The sequence below is a fragment of the Ursus maritimus genome, unplaced genomic scaffold (assembly GCF_017311325.1).
Source record: "Ursus maritimus isolate PB19 unplaced genomic scaffold, ASM1731132v1 scaffold_2, whole genome shotgun sequence".
In the NCBI taxonomy this organism is placed as follows: domain Eukaryota; kingdom Metazoa; phylum Chordata; class Mammalia; order Carnivora; family Ursidae; genus Ursus; species Ursus maritimus.
The window spans coordinates 35,522,044-35,538,183 of NW_024424452.1; the positions used below are offsets into that span (position 1 = coordinate 35,522,044).

At 51.6% G+C, this 16,140-nt stretch overlaps 1 protein-coding gene across 1 annotated transcript in view; it reads left to right on the plus strand.

The window, feature by feature from the left end:
- The window catches only part of SRL (sarcalumenin), a 46,615-nt gene that overhangs the window by 213 nt on the left and 30,262 nt on the right, over nt 1-16,140 (plus strand). The window lies entirely within an intron of this gene.

Here is a 16,140-nt window from a genome sequence, read left to right on the forward strand (position 1 = left end):
TTTTAAGCCACAGTGTCCGCAACAGTGCCATTTCAGCACTGGTGATAAATGTAAGAAATCACGCGCGAAATACCTCATTCTTTCCTACCTGCCATGTTTGGGAACCTTGTCTACCCTGGCCGTATCTACGTGGGGATAGCAGCGCAGCAGCCACGCGGGGGGCAGCGACAGGGTCCAGGGTCAGCAGCCACAGGTAGGGCAGTGACAGGGTCCAGGGTCAGCAGCCACCAGAGGGGCAGGGACAGGGGTCCAGGGTCAGCAGCCACGAGAGGGGCAGGGACAGGGGTCCAGGGTCAGCAGCCACGCGAGGGACAGCGACAGGAGTCCAGCGTCAGTAGCCACGTGACGGGCAGCGACAAGGGTCCAGAGTCAGCAGCCACGGGGCTGGGGCAGTGACAGGGGTCCAGGATCAGCAGCCACGCGGGGGACAGGGACGGGTCCAGGGTCAGCAGCCACTCAAGGGGCAGGGACCGGTCCAGGGTCAGGAGCCACTCCAGGGGCAGTGACAGGGTCCAGGGTCAGCAGCCACTCGAGGGGCAGCGACAGGGCTTCCAGGGTCAGCAGCCACGCAGGGGGTCAGGGACCCGTCCAGGGTCAGGAGCCACGGGGGTGGGGCAGTGACAGGAGTCCAGGATCAGCAGCCACGCGGGGGACAGGGACGGGTCCAGGGTCAGCAGCCACGCGGGTGGTCAGGGACCCGTCCAGGGTTAGGAGCCACTCGAGGGGCAGTGACAGGGTCCAGGGTCAGCAGCTACATGTACAGTGGCTCTGGTCCAGTTGGCCACACCACCTGGGTGCCAGGCCTGGTGGTCTGGAAGGGCATGGTGTCCTGCAGGCTTTGCGCAGGCTGGCCTGGGAGGAGAAATAAGTGAAGACCTGCAAGTAGGATGGTATAGGACATCCAAGGCCAAGGCTGCTAAGAAGCTTGGACTTTATTTTTTGTGAGGGGGTAGGGGCCTAGGAGAGACACGATCAAGGCAGTGTTCGACAGAACCTCTTTATTGAAGAATCACGTAACACATGCTCGGAAGAGGAGCATAGCTTAAGTGTTTAGCTCTGTGAATTTTCACAAACTCAATATATACCCATGTACCCAGCACCCCACCAGGGTTTAAAGTGGTTTATTTTTTTAAAACTTTAAAAAATTTTGTGGAAACAATTAGATGTCTAGGGAGGTACCGTGCATCGTTCACCTAGCCTCCCTAGTGTTAATGTCTTGCATGCCTGAAGTACAGCCCCAGAACCAGATCATCGTGACTGGCGCAGCCCACCAGCCTTATTCAGACACATTTTACCAGTTTTATGTGCTTTCGTTATGTATGTGTGTTGATGGACCATTTTGTACCAGCGACGTATAAGTTGCTCTGCATGTTCATTGGCAATCAGTATCGTCAGAATATAATTGCATCTACTCAACCTTTCTGGTGGGTGTAGAGTGGAATCTCACCACCATTTTAATTTCTATCACTATGGACTAGTTTTGCCTATTTTGGATCGTCATAGGAATCGTACAGTATTTATACTCGTATTGTGTGGCTTCTTTTGCCTGAAACAATGTTTCTGAGATTCATTTATGGTTTTGTGTGTATCGGCAGTTTATTCATTTTTACAGCCAAGTATATTCCGTTGCATGAATGTACCACAGTGAATTAGGCGTTCACCTAGCCGTGGACACTTAGGTTGCTTGCAACTTACAGCTATCATGAATATATTTTATTTTATTATTATTGTTTTTTTTTAAAGTAGGCTCCACACCCAGCAGGGAGCCCAACATGGGGCTTAAACTCATGACCTGAGTTTAAGATCAAGAATAGGATGCTTGGGGTGCCTGGGCGGCTCAGTTGGTTAAGTGTCTGCCTTCTGCTTGGGTTCTGATCCCAGGGTTCTGGGAGGGTCTGCTCAGCGGGAAGCCTGCTTCTCCCTCTGCTGCTCCCCCTGCTTATGCTCTCTCACCCTCTCTCTCATGCTCTCTCTCTCTCTCAAATAAATGAATAATAATAATAAAAAAAAGAGTAGGACGCTTAACTGAGCCACCCAGGTGCCCCTCTCATGAATATATTTTAGTAGATACTGTCTCCTCAAATAGATTGTGCCAATTTCCCCTTCTCCTGTCGTGTGTGTGAGGTGCTAAAGTGGCAGTGGAGGAGAAAATAAACCCCAGGCGTGTACCATTGACCCTCTTTGGTGGTGGGTTCTTTGGGAGGAGACTGGACATTCTTGGTTCCAGGTGGCCTCCCTTGGCCTCTTTTAAGGGTCTGTGTTAGGGATAAATGTCATGGAAATGTACGTCTGCTGATGTTCTCAAGGATCATTAAGTTACACTGCGTCCTTCTTATGAAGAAGATCCTTAGAAGAAATTCCTGTGGAGTCTCAGTAGCAGAAATAATTTCATTTCTCTCGAGCAGTTGGTTTGTTCTTATTTTAAGGACACTGTGAATTGGCGAGTGATCAAGTTACACACATGTGAGGTCCTTACGTACCAAGTGCCGTTTGCATTTGTGTCCGCCTTACGAAGGGCTCCATTTCATGTGCTGGCCTTGATGTGGTTTTCTTCTGCTCTGACTTTCAGGGCTTGCTCCCGTTAGACTTCATGTGTACTCGGGAGCCGTCTCCATGCCCTTCTGGCACTGGGGGGGGGGGGTTATCATAAATAAATGCCGTGTATGCCACGATTTGGGGCATCTTTGGCAGAGAGAGGAGCAGTCGCCCCCGCTCTGTGATGTTTGAAGAGTTGTCTGGCAGAAGTGGGAGCCTTCCTGTGACCTAGCCTCCTTACCAGTTGATGAGTGGGCTTCAGAACAGCTTCAGACAAACACGTAAAGCGCAAGGAAATTCTCCAGCTGCCTGTGGAGCCGGCGGGCCATACTTCGCCTCAGACCTTGTTGGCTCTGGGTCCACCCTGTCCCACCTGAGCCCTTCCCTTCTGACTGTCCCTTCTTTTTCCAGCTTCCTCTGTGCTTTCCTGGATGCCATTGGGCTGTGGCATTTGCCTTTTTTTTTTTTTTTAAAGATTTATTGGGGCGCCTGGGTGGCTCAGTCGTTAAGCGTCTGCCTTCAGCTCAGGGCGTGATCCCGGCGTTATGGGATCGAGCCCCACATCAGGCTCCTCCGCTGGGAGCCTGCTTCTTCCTCTCCCACTCCCCCTGCTTGTGTTCCCTGTGGGGCTCGATCCCATAACGCCGGGATCACGCCCTGAGCTGAAGGCAGACGCTTAACGACTGAGCCACCCAGGCGCCCCAGCATTTGCCTTTTTAATTCTCTTTCGACGTCTGCTTGCCCTCTCTTGCCCCACAACTCCTGGGCTAGGCGTAGAGTCAGTACCACCCCCTCTTCTGGTCCCCTCTCTTGTCTGGCCCTGCTGAGTTGCAGGTTTCTGGTGGTGATGGACAGGAATGCATGCTGACCGAGGGGAGGGGGTAGGAATGGGGGCTGTAGGGCCTGCATGCGGCAGCTGTAGAAAGGAATGCCCTCCTCAAACCCACTCTCCCCCCACCACACCCCTAGTGTTGAAAAGGAGCAAGGAGTGACAGCTGCAGAGTTTCCTGAATTAGGGGACCTAAGCCACAGGCTCCCCATCCCACCCCCGGGGTGCGGCCTGTTCTGGTGGACAGACTCTGGATCCAATTAAAGAGGAAGCAGGAAAGTGAGTAGGGAAGGCTGCACGTGCTGCAGGGGTATCAGAGACCAGCTCTTCAGTCCCCCATTGCCTGCCCCCCTGCAGGAGATAAAGAGGATGGTTGGAAAACCCAAAGAGAGAATTGATGAAAATCTCCTATTCCCCTATGGGGAGAAGGAAGCATCGATGGGGTTGGGCAGGCCCTGGGGGTTAATGGGGGGCTGCTGGTTTGAGATTAGGGGAGAGGCGGTCTCATTTTTCAGGGAATCATGGAGTGATCCAGTAGGAAGGTGAGGTGGCAGGTGGGGAGGTGACCCCGGAGCACTGTGGCTAGTTCTAGGCCTCACGTGGTATATTCGACAGGGCAGAGCTAGTGCTCTCTGCTAGAGTTCCCTGCCACAGGAGGTGTTCAGACAAGGCTGGACAGATATCAGAGTTTTTGTGGAGGGGATTCCTGCCCTGGGTGGAGCTCTAACAGGGCTAGGTGAAGGCTCTCTAAGGATCATGACCTGAGGGGTGCCTGGGTGGCTCAGTCGGTTAAGCGTCGGACTCTTGGTTTCAGCTCAGGTTGTGATCTCAGCATTGTGGGATCGAGTTCCCTGTCAGGCTCTGTGCTCAGTGGGGAGTCTGCTTGAGATTCTCTCTCCCTGTACTCCTCCCTTGATGCTCCCTATGTCTCTCTAAAATAAATAAATATTAAAAAAAAAGGAATTATGACCTGAGAGTTTATTTTCTTTTTTCGTTTTATTATTTTTTATTTTATTATTATTTTAAATAATTTATTAATTTATAATAATTTTTTATTATGTTAGTCACCATACAATACGTCCCTAGTTTTTGATGTAATGTTCCGTGATTCATTACTTGCGTATAACACCCAGTGCACCGTGCAATACGTGCCCTCCTTAATACCCATCACCGGCCTATCTCATTCCCCCACCCCCCTCCCCTCTGAAGCCCTCATTTTGTTTCCCAGAGTCCATAGTCTCTCATGGTTCATTCCGCCTTCTGTTTACCCCCCCTTTCTATTTTCAGTTCAGTCTACCTTCCTTTATAATCTCTTGCTTTCTGAACAGAATGTCCTTTTTTGTTCTTTGATTTTAAAAATTATGGTTAAAATTTACCATTTTAATCACTTAAAATTTTTCATCCAGTGGCATGCACTTTCACAATGTTGTGTGACCATCACCACTGTCCTTCTCCAGAATGTTTCATTATTCTTTTTTTTTTTTAAGATTTTATTTATATTTGACAGAGAGAGACAGAGCCGAAGTAGGGGCAGCAGGAGAGGGAGAATCAGGCTCCCTGGTGAGCTGGAAGCCCGATGTGGGACTTAATTCCAGGACTCTAGGATCGTGACCTGTCCCGAAGGCAGACACTTAACAGACTGAGCCACCCAGCGACCCTTTTTTCATTATTCTAAATAGAAACTCTACCCATGAAACACTAACTCCTGTGCCCCCTTCCCTCTACCTTGGGCACCCACCATTCTATTTTCTGTCCCTGACTTTTCTAGGTACCTCGTGTAAGTGCAGTCACACGATATCTGTCTCTTTTGGGCTGAATTGTGTCCTCTCAAAATTCGTGAAGTCCAACTCCTAGTATCTCAGAATGTGCCTGTACTTGGATATGGGGTCTTTGCAGAGGTAATTAAGGTAAAATGAGGTCATGTGGGTGGGTGCTAACCTAATACAATTGGTGTCCATACAAGAATAGGAGATGAGGACACAGATAACCCAGACCAGGAGATGACCATGTGAGGAAACAGTGAGGAAAGGAGGCCGCCTACGAGCAAGGAGAGAGGCCTCAGAAGAAGCCAGCCCTGCCGGCAACTTGATGTCAGACTTCCAAAATGGCGAGAAATCAATGTCTGTGGTTTAAGACATGCGGTCTGTGGTTTGTCATGGTGGCCCCTGCAAACGAGTACGTTGTGTTTCTGTGACTGGTTTATTTCGTTTAGCATTAACATTTCGAAGGCTCATCCATGTTGCAACCTGTATTAAAATTTCATTTTTTATGGATGAATAATATCCTATCATATGGATAGGCCACACTTGGTTCCTCCACTTGTCTGCTGATGGGCACCTGGGTTGTTTTCACCTTTTGGCTCTTGTTTATTGTGCCACTGTGAACAAGGCCATGCAAGAACCTGTTTGAGCCCAGATGGGGCATCTTGTTTTTTTCTTTTAAAGCTTTATTTATTGGGATGCCTGGGTAGCTCACTTGGTTAAGCGTCTGCCCTGTGTTGGACTCCCTGCTCGGCGGGGACTCTGCTTCTCCCTCTCCCTCTGCTGCTCCCCCTGCTTCTCTCTCCCTCTCTCTCTCTCAAGTAAATAAATAAACTCTTTCAAAAAATAAGAAAGATTTATTTATTTGAGAGAGAGAGAGAGTGGGGGCAGGGGCAGAGGGAGAGAGAATCTTAAGCAGACTCCCTGCGTGGGGCTCGATCCCACAATCCAGAGATCACAACCTGAGCCGAAATCCAGAGTCGGATGCTCAACTGACTGAGCCACCCAGGCGCCCCCAGATGGAGCATCTTTAAATCACATGCAGTTAGCCCTTTAAACAGTGCTGGGCTCATGCTTTCCCCTCCTGTCTGGTTTGGGTTCTGGTGTCTTTCTCTGGCCCTTCAGCCTGTGCCTTTCCCACACAGCCCTCCACTCGTTTTCCCCGACATGCCAATTCCTCTCTTCCTCTGAGTGCACTTGGATTGATGGGAGTAGTCCTGGCTTTGTGAGTCAGGCCCATCTGGGTTCAAATTCAGACCACTCTGCTCCTATGTGGTGGTGTTGAATAAGTTACCACAGCAGTCAGAGCCTTGGCCTCCTCACTGTGAAATGGTGGTGGCGTGCCTACCTCTCCTGACATGTGAAGTACCTGCCCGGAGTAGGCGCGTCATTGACTCTGACTTCCTTTTCTGTCCCAGGACCAAGTGCTGCCTCCAACCCCTCATGGTGAGCCCCTCTCCCCAGCTGTAAACATGGATGGAAGGCTCAGTATTGGTGTGTTAGTCAGGTTCTCCAGAGAAACAGAGCCAATAGGATGTCTGTTTATAGAGGGAGGCTGTGGGGACCAAAAAGTCAGAAGTCCACAGGGGCAGCTGGTGGCCAGAAATTCCAGCAGAGTGATTGTTGCGGTCTTGAGTCAAAAGGTACTTAGAGGCAGTGTTCCTTCCTCCTCCGGGGTTGGCGGGGTGAGCACAGTCTTTTAAGGCCTTCAACTGATGGGATGAGGCCCACCCACATTATGGAGGGTGATCTGCTTGACTCAGAGTCTACATATTAAATGTGAAGCCCATGTAAAAAATTCCTGTACAGCAGCATTCAGACTGGTATTTACCAAAGTTAACACATAAAATTACCATTGCAGTTGGTAACTTGCCAGCTTTCTTCAGACTGGTCTGTAGATTCATTATAATTCCAATTAAAATCCAAGAAGGCCTTTAAAGAGCAATTTATAGGCTGATTCCAAAATTCATATGGACGTGTAGAGGAACTAAAATAGCCCAAACAATTTTTTTAAAGGTTTTATTCATTTATTTGGCAGAGAGAGAGATAGCCAGTGAGAGAGGGAATACAAGCAGGGAGAGTGGGAGAGGAAGAAGCAGGCTCCCAGAGCAGGGAGCCTGATGAGGGGCTCGATCCCAGGACTCTGGGATCACGCCCTGAGCCAAAGGCAGACGCTTAACGACTCAGCCACCCAGGTGCCCCCCCCCAAACAATTTTTTTTAAAGTTTATTTATTTATAATCTCTATGCCCCACGTGGGCCTTGAACTCATGACCCTGAGATCAAGCATCGCATGCTCTTCTGACAGAGCCAGCCGGCCAACTCCAAAACAACTTTTTTTCTTTTTTGGGGGAGAGGGGTGGAGAGAGATGGAGAGAGAGAATCCTAAGCAGGCTCCATGCCTAGCACAGAGCCTGACATGGGGCTTGATCTCATGACCCTGAGATCACGACCTGAGCTGAAATCAAGAGTTAGATGCTTAAAACTGAGCCATTCAGGTGCCCCCAAAACAACTTTTTAAAAAAAGATTTATTTGCTTGTTTATTTATTTTAGAGAGAGAGAGTGAGTGAGCACACAAGCAGGAGGAGGGGCAGAAGGAGAAAGAAAGAATCTCAGGCAGGTTCCAACTCCCCACTGAGCTCAGAGCCTGATATGGGGCGCAGTCTCACCACCCTGAGATCATGACATGAGCTGAAGTCTAGAGTTGAGCACTTAACCAACTGAGCCCCCCCCCCAACAACTTTTAAAAGAAGATCAAAGTTGGAGGATTCACACTACCTGATTTCAAGACTGATTAGGAAACCACAGTGGAAGGATAGACACAGAGACCAACAGGAAGAATACAGTTCAGAAGTAGCTTTACACACATACGTTCAATTGATTTTCAATAAAAGGTACAAAGGCAGTTGAGTGGAGGAAGGACGGTCTCTTCGATAAATCCTGCTGGAACAACTGGATATCCACATGCAAAAATATAAACTTTGGTTTATATCTTGCAACATATGAAAAATTACATAAAATGGATCATAGATCTAAATGTAAAACTTAAAATTATTACACTTCTGGGAGAAAACAGGAAAACATCTTGGGCATCTTGGGTTAGGCGAAGAGTTCTTTGGATTTGATAAAAATTATGAACTTCTGCTCTTTGAAAGACACTTCATGCATGAAGACAAACCACCACTGGTGAGAATATTTACAAATTATATGTCTGATGTATTCAGTGTATATAAAAACACTATCAACATTGAGAAGAAGAAAACACCCATAAAAAATAGGCAAAAGATTTGAACAGGCACTTCACCAAAAACACACGAACGAAGCGGATGACAAATATACACACAGAAACATGCGTAATATCACTGGTCATCAGGAAAATGCAGACTGAACCTACAATAAGATACCATAACACACCTACAACAATGACTGAAACCTGAAAGACTGACTGTACTAAGGACTGGCAAGGATGTGGAGAGACTGGTGGAGGGAATGTAAAATGGCACCATCATCTTAGAGAAAAATTGAACAGATGCCCACCATGTGATCCAGTCATTCCCTTCCTGGGTATTTACCCAAGAGAAGGGAAAGTGAACATCTATAAGTTGCATTATAGATGAATACTCACAGCAGCTTAATCAGTAGTTGCCCAAGCTTGGAAACAACCCATATGTCTCTCAGGAGGAGAATGGATAGCAGATTGTGGTCAGTCCATACAATGAGTGGAATACTATTCAGAATAAAAGGGAATTGAGCTATCAATACATAACTGCAATGAAAATAGATCTCAAAATAATTATGCCAAGTGAAAGTAGCCTGATAGAAAAGAACACATATGATGAGATTCCATTTGTATCCACATCTAGGAAATGCAAAATAATGCATAGTGACAGAAAGCAGCTCCGTGGTGGTTGCCTGGGAAGGGGGTGGGCGGAGGGGACTAGGAGGGGATGTGAGGAAAATTTGGGAGTGAGGAATCTGTTTGTTATTTTAATCATGCTTCTATGCATACGTCAAAATGTATCAGATGTGAATAGTGTTCTGTGCTGCATGTGGGTTAGACCTCAGTAAAGCTGTGGTAAATGTAAAGCCCACAGAAGAATGGCCAGTTGACCAGCTTTTTTCCTCAATGGCCGACCACTATCCTCAGTGACACCCTCCCCCCGGCCAGACAAGCCAGCGTCTGCTGTCCCTCAGCTTCATAGAACTGGCTCTTAGGGGCCATTACATACCCTTGGGAAGATTGCATCAAATAGCACATTATAGGCATGATGGAAGGTTCTGGAAACCCCCTGTCATTTGGAAATGGATCTTTGTCCATTGGCTTACATCACAGCATGGGACATGTCTCCTAGCTCCCCTTTTTTTGCTCTTGTCACTGTTCTCTATCTTCCGGAGGCCCGAGAAGGTTAAGCTCCTCGCCATCAACCTCAGAGGTCAGATGTCGCAGGTTTCTTTTAACCAGCCATTGTGGCTTCACCTTTCTGACCTTTGGGGAGGGGCCGAGACGTCGGTAGGTGGCTATCACGTAGAATCTCTCTGGCTTTGCCCTATGGCTCCTTCATTCACAAAACCGAGGCACGTGAAGGTCAGTGACTTGTCCCAGACTTAAGATCAAGTTAGCTCAGATACCGTGAAGGCTTGGGTTCCTAACCCCTAGACCTGACCCAAGGGATGTCCCACGTTTTCTCCACCACCCCTGCCCTGTGACCCATGTCACATGACCCCAGGGCTGCTGGGGGGAGAGAATCCGGCCCGGGCTGTGCCTTCCGGGGCCTGGCAGCTGGCAGGACAGTGGCAGAGCGAGCCTCTGCACAGCCTGTCAGGGTCTGTGCTGCTTCCCCATCACGTCCACCCAGTTGCCCTAGTGACTGTGTGACCCTTCTCCCCTACCCTGCGCCACCATCAGCCCTATAAATAGAGGCGAGGAGCAGCTGGGCTCTCTTGGCAGTCACCATGAGGACGCTGGTCCTGCTCTGCTGCTTCGTGGCGTCGCTCCTGCTCCCAGGACAAACAGGTATGACCCTCACCCCTGTCAGCCAGGCCAGACAGTGACCCCCACGTGCCCCGAGGTTTTATGTTTACTGCAGGGGGCGAAGGGAGGAGGGAGGCTCCAATGATAGATGGGGCCTCTGTGATTCCTGCGGTTGATGGCAAACCTTTACTCCTGGCTGGTCTCACCATCATCTCCATTCCCTTCTCCCTGGGGCCCAGGACAAAACTGGGTACAGAGACCCCAAGAGCGTTCAGGGGTTTCAGGGAGGCCAGAAGTGGGAGTCGTGAACTGAGAGGTGCAGGCAGGTGTGAGGCCTGAACCAAGGGCTGGGAGCCAGAAGGCAGGTCTGGCCAGTAGATGCTGGGGAAGAGGACCCCAAAAGTTAAAACTAGAGGACCCTCCTGGACAGACAAAAGAGCCCAGTCCTGGTGCTGGAGGGGCCCTGGAGGTGAGTCGTGTTGACCCTCCCACCCGGTGGAGATTGGGCGGGGGGCTGGCTTTGCATGATTGAGGACCGGGTGTGTGGACAGAGTTGGGGGTTGTCTGGGGAATGGTGGGATAGAGGAGGTGGTCAGTTTGGTATGGGATTGGGGATGGAGTTAGGGATTGGGCACAGAGTTCAGGAGAGAGGCGGGATACTCCAGAGTATCCCTGAGCTAGGCTGGGGGCTTCACTGGAAGGGGGCTGGGGGTCTGTATGTGTGGTTTTTCCTTTGGGATCTCAGCACTTTGTGTGGTAGAGGTGGAGGCTCGGGTTACAGCATGGGGGTTATTTATAGGCATGGAGGGGACACCAGAGGGTTTGCCACCTCTCTCTTCCTGAGACTCCTGGGGCTGGGTCCCCCTTGGGGATGCTTCAGGGGTGATCTGGGGTGCCCCCAGGAATCTGGGTCTCCTGCTTTGTCTTGTCATGAGGTGGCAGTCTTCAGATGTACAGGGGACCATGGGGTCCAGAGCCCCAGCGTCTCCCACCTTTGAGTTTCTATTTGTTGAGGTCCCAGCCCCAGCCGCTTAAGCAGGTGGTGGGCAGAAGCAGGTGTTCCCTTTGAGGGGTTAGGGACCAAGGTGGGGGGCTCCGGTCTTGCATGTGCCCCTGGGCCGTGCCCTTGTCTGCCCTTGAGTTAATTTGGGCCTTGCAGGGCTGCCATGCCTGGAGCGGTGAGGATTCCAAGCGGCTGTCAGGTGGCTAAGTATGGAAACAGCAGTGTAATTGGATCCTGAGCCCCAAGCCACTGCCGCCTGCTCCCCTTCACAGCCCCTGCCCTGCTCCGCCCAGCCCCAGCTGCCACCTTGCCTCTCTTCCACACACCAGGCCCAGGGACTTTTAGCCTTTTAGGGACATCTTTCATCTTTCCTCCCAACGAGGTAACTGGACATTTGGAATGTTCCATGGACCTCTCTGAGGGATCTTGCCACGAAGAAAGGAGGCAGGCAGGCACTTTGTGCAAAGATCCTCTCTGTGCACCCTCTTTCCTTCCTGGACTCTGCAGTGCGTCCCTAGCCTGGCTTCCAGGGTGGCCTTGCTCACCATGTGCAGGGTGCCCTCTCTCCTCCCTCCTGCTCACCACTTGTGCTGTGGGTTCTTCCCTAGGGGTGGGTTTTAATACTGCTCCAGCTATAGGTTACCCTAAAAGATTGTTCTCTCCTGCACCCACTGGAAGGTTCCAATCATAAGGGTGACTTCTCCCTGTCTCTATGACAGTCCTTCCTACTGGTTGATTTCCCCTGGAATTGTGCCACTAAGTCAATGCCACCTTGCCCAAAGGCAGCAGCTTTGCTCCTGAACTTCCCACCCTACCCCTGGATACTTGCCCCTCGCTGCGTGGCAGGCAGACTTTCTCTCTAACTTACTTCCTGCTTCCTGGGGGTAAAGCTACCTTTCCTTCTTTTGTCCCCATGTTGGTTCTGTGGTCTTCTGGACCATGGCAGCCTCTTCTTGTTCCCAAGCAAGGGACCAAAGGCCTCTCCTGATGCTAGGAACAGCTGGAGCTGCCAGGGCCGGATCACCAGGCACCTCCCACATCCCCACCCACCCATCCATGGCTCCCAGGCATTTGTGACTACGGGGGTCCTCCTCTTTGTCTTGGGGACTTGGCCAGGTGACAGGCCTGCTCAAGGACAGGGGAAAGCAACCTCGAGTTGGTTTACTCTGTCTTCTCATTGTCGAGGGTAGAGTGAAAGCCAGCGGAATGAGAGACACACAAGGTTGGGCAGTGATTATGGACAGGCGTGTTCAGCCCAGGGCTGTCTCCCCCCACCCGGAGTTCCTGTCCTGCCCTCAGCCTCTCTCTCCCTGACAGCCACAGAACTCCCTCTGCCTTTGGAGAGGCTACCTGTGGGGAGCTTTCCTCCGGATGCCTGTGATCCTTTGACTCCTCTGAGAGTGGGGTGGGATGGGGAGTGGCCAGGGCTGAGAAAGCATTTGGGTTCATGCCGTTGGTGTTTGTTAGGCTGGATTCTGGACATCTTTGCTTCCTGTTGCCTGCTTGATGCAGAGAGTGGGGCAGATGGGGATTCTGAGTCTGTTCATCCTTCTCCAGCCCAGCCCTGGTTTGCAGACTTACAACCTCCTCTGGCCTCCACCCTGCCATCCCAATAGTGAGAAGTTGGTGCACGCTGGGGCTGACCTCCCCTCCATGAGAGATGAGGGTCTGTCCGGAACCCCCTTTTGGCCCCTCCGCACCTGCCCCAGTCTGGTTATCTTCAGAAAGATGTCGTGTTCATGTTCCTTCAACAGAGCAGCCCAGCTGCCACAACCCACCATGGGGAGGGCCGCTGAGGGAAGGTATGAGCTCAAAGGTCTTGGGGAGAGAGCAGAAGCCTTTGCAGCCCCCCTGCAAGCTGTGTCCAGCAATTTCCCCGACTTCTGGCTCAGAGCAGCTGGATGAGCCCGTAGGAGCATCTCATCTGCCACGTCCTGCATCGAGTCTACAAAGCACTCACTGGGATTTGCCAGTGGATGTGCACACTTTGCTTGGTGGCCTGTGGAACCAGAGTGTGGGAATGCTGGTTTTGTCCCACGTCTGGGTGTGACAGTGAAAGTCAGACAACTAGTTCAAGGCAGGGCCAGCGCTGGAATTCAGGTCTCCTTGCTCCCACAGAAGGAGGTTGGATGAGGCCAGCTGCATCCCCCTGGCCATTTGGTGCTCATTTAGGTGTGGTGCGCTGGGAAGGAGCCTAGTCACTACAGACACAGGAGGAAGACAGCTCTTCCCCTTTGGCAGGGCCCCAGGGCCAAGGGCAGGTTCTAGGTGCTATGCCTCCTGGCCTGGAATGAGGGTGCAGCTGGGACGGTGGGCAGGGGTGGGGTCTGCCGCTGTGGGATTCTCTGCTTAGCTCTCTCCTGGACACCCGGCTCCAAATCCAAATCCAGACCCACTCACTGCACAACCTCTTACATTTAAATACTGCTTGAGTGCAAAGCCTTTCATTCAACCACCTTGCCACATCTCACCACGTATTAATCATCCCAGATTTATAGCGTACCTCTTATTGTTTAGGTGTGGTACTGGGGGATCCAGATGGGCATTTTGTCCTTGGCGTGCTTACCCCCCAGTTCAGGAGATAGGGCATCTCCCACCTTGTACCTGCACGCATACAAGCAGGACACATGTGAGCGTCATGAGGGAGGTAAAGTGAGGTGGGGTGGGAGGGCCTGGGGAGATTATTTTTAACCGAGTGGATCAGGAAATGTTTTACAGATGAGGGGATATTTGAGATGGGCCCTGAAGAAAGTAGCATTCAGACATGGAATAATGGAAGAAAGAGAATTCCACATAAGGGGCAGGATGAACGAACTCATGCTGTCAGGAAATGTTGGCGCTCTGGCGAGAACAGGGCAGGGAGAAGGGCAGGCAGAGTCAAGTGGGGATTGTGGGGAAGCTACTTGGAAGGGTGGGTTGGCCAACCGTGAAGGGCTGTGTGTGTTTGGTGGTCGGTGGTCAAGGTGGCTTCACGCTGTGGGTGGCGGGCAACCACTGAGGGCTTGGGAAGCATCTCTCCGGCAGGTGTTTGTGGGGAGGGGGAGGACGAGGGAGGCTTATTGGAGGACCCAGTCAGAAATGCAGGTTAAAGGGTGTGAGCTCCGTGAGGGAGTGAGGGTGGAGAGGAGGGGCAGACCCAGGAGAGAGCTGGGGTGGAATCTACTGGACTTCAGCCAGAGGGAGCCCTCACGGATCTAGTGTAAGTCGCTGGAGGCCTGATCTTACCAGCAATTAAAAAAAAAAGGACCAGGAATATAAAAGAACAGATTTTAAAAGTTCAGTTGGGGTTGTTATGAATTTGGGGTGCCAGGGGGACATCTGGGTGGAGATACTGGATATTGGAGGATTGAAAGTGAGGCCTGGAGGTCCAGAGATGAGATCCAGTAGGGTGAAGATGAGGCTGTGAGGTCATGAAGGAAGCATTTGCAGAGAGAGAAGAGATTGAGGGATGGTTGCTGGGCAGCACCAGATTCGGGCAATGGGAAGAGGAGGATGAGTGGGTTTCAGGAAGAGGGGAAGGGACCCAGAAGAGACAGTGACCTGGAGGCCAAGGGAAGGGCGCATTCTAGAAGGGTGGTCGAAGAGATGGAAGGCCACAGGGATGCCGAGGAAGATGAGGTGTTGGCTTTGATATCCCCGAGGTCGCTGGCAGAGTGCAAGGGCCTTATGCGCATCTAGGGAGAGTGCAGAGGCGACACATTTGGGCAGTGGGCTCAGGAGGGCTAGAGGACACATAGGAGTACATTGGTAGGGGGTTTGCAGATGTAGCAAATTTCCTTTTCAACACAAGAAAGACTAAGTGTGTTTATGGGCCGATGATGAGGATCCTAGGAGAGAGAAGGACTGACGGGCACAAGGCGGAGAGGAAGTGACCAAGGTGTCAGACGTATGGGGAGGGTGGGGCAGGTCTTAGGGGACACATGCCATGGCATCATGGAGACCTCAGAGGGACACTGCACCTTCGAGGTAAACTCAGGAGCCGCGGTGCTAGTGAGGGAACTCAACTAGGGGCCACGGGGTGGGGTGGGAGGGAAGGAACAAGACTATGAGGTGGAAGGGGAGGCTGATTGCCCCAAGTTGCAACAGGGCTAAGACCAGAGCCTGGTCGCTGATGCTGAAGGAAAACCAGGCAGAGCCCAGGGACCAAGTCAGTGAACCATCCTTTTCGTTCAGTGAATGTTGGCCCCTGGTGAGCTGGCCCCCTCGAGCCAGGGCAGTCTGACCCCAACCTCCACCTTCTAAGATGTCATTCAGCAACTGTTCCCTTGGCCTGCAACAGGAAAAGTTCTGTGTTTGGACTCCATCAGGATCAGTGACTTAGTGGGAGCTGGCTCGGAGGCTCGAAGTGAGTTTCCCGGATGACGGCCTGGGTTCTCATTCTTCTTGTGCAACAAGACAGGCCCAGGCTCAGGTTCCCTCTGGGGTGTTTTCCTGGCTGGAAGGACTTTGCTACGCCCATCAGCAGGGCTCATTTTGGAATCAGGGAAGTCCCGTCCCCTTTGGTTTCGGCCGCATACTCTCCAGCCCTGAAGGTGGTTGTTCAGAGTCAGGGTCCCAGGGAGAAACCTGTCTATCCCTGTCACTTCCTCACCCTCCCTGACAGAGGGCTCCCAGGCAGCCTTTCCTGAATGGCCTGGTCTCAGGGTTGGGGGTTCCGGCAGCGGAACGGTTCCTGCCTCTGAAAGCTCACGAGCTGTTAGGAGGTCAGCCATTCACACCCCCAGCCAGGCCCTGCAACAGCCTTCTCTCCGAGCCCTCCAGCTTCTCCCTAGCTGTGTGGAGAGGAGGTTGCCCCACACTGCCCTGAGGGCGGGAGTGTCCGATTCTGAAGGCCAGGAGACCATGGTGTGTCTGGGCAGCTCCTGGCTGGTGCCACCCTAGGAGCCTGTCTTCCCTGGGACTGTGTCATCAGAGCCACATGAAAACAGTCACTGCTGCTCCTTCTGTTCCAAATCCTGGGGCCCAGAAGGATTTCAGGTGGAACGTTGGCCTAGCTGAGGCAGGCTCCCCAGCTTCCGTGCAAGGCTGTTACTCAATGAGA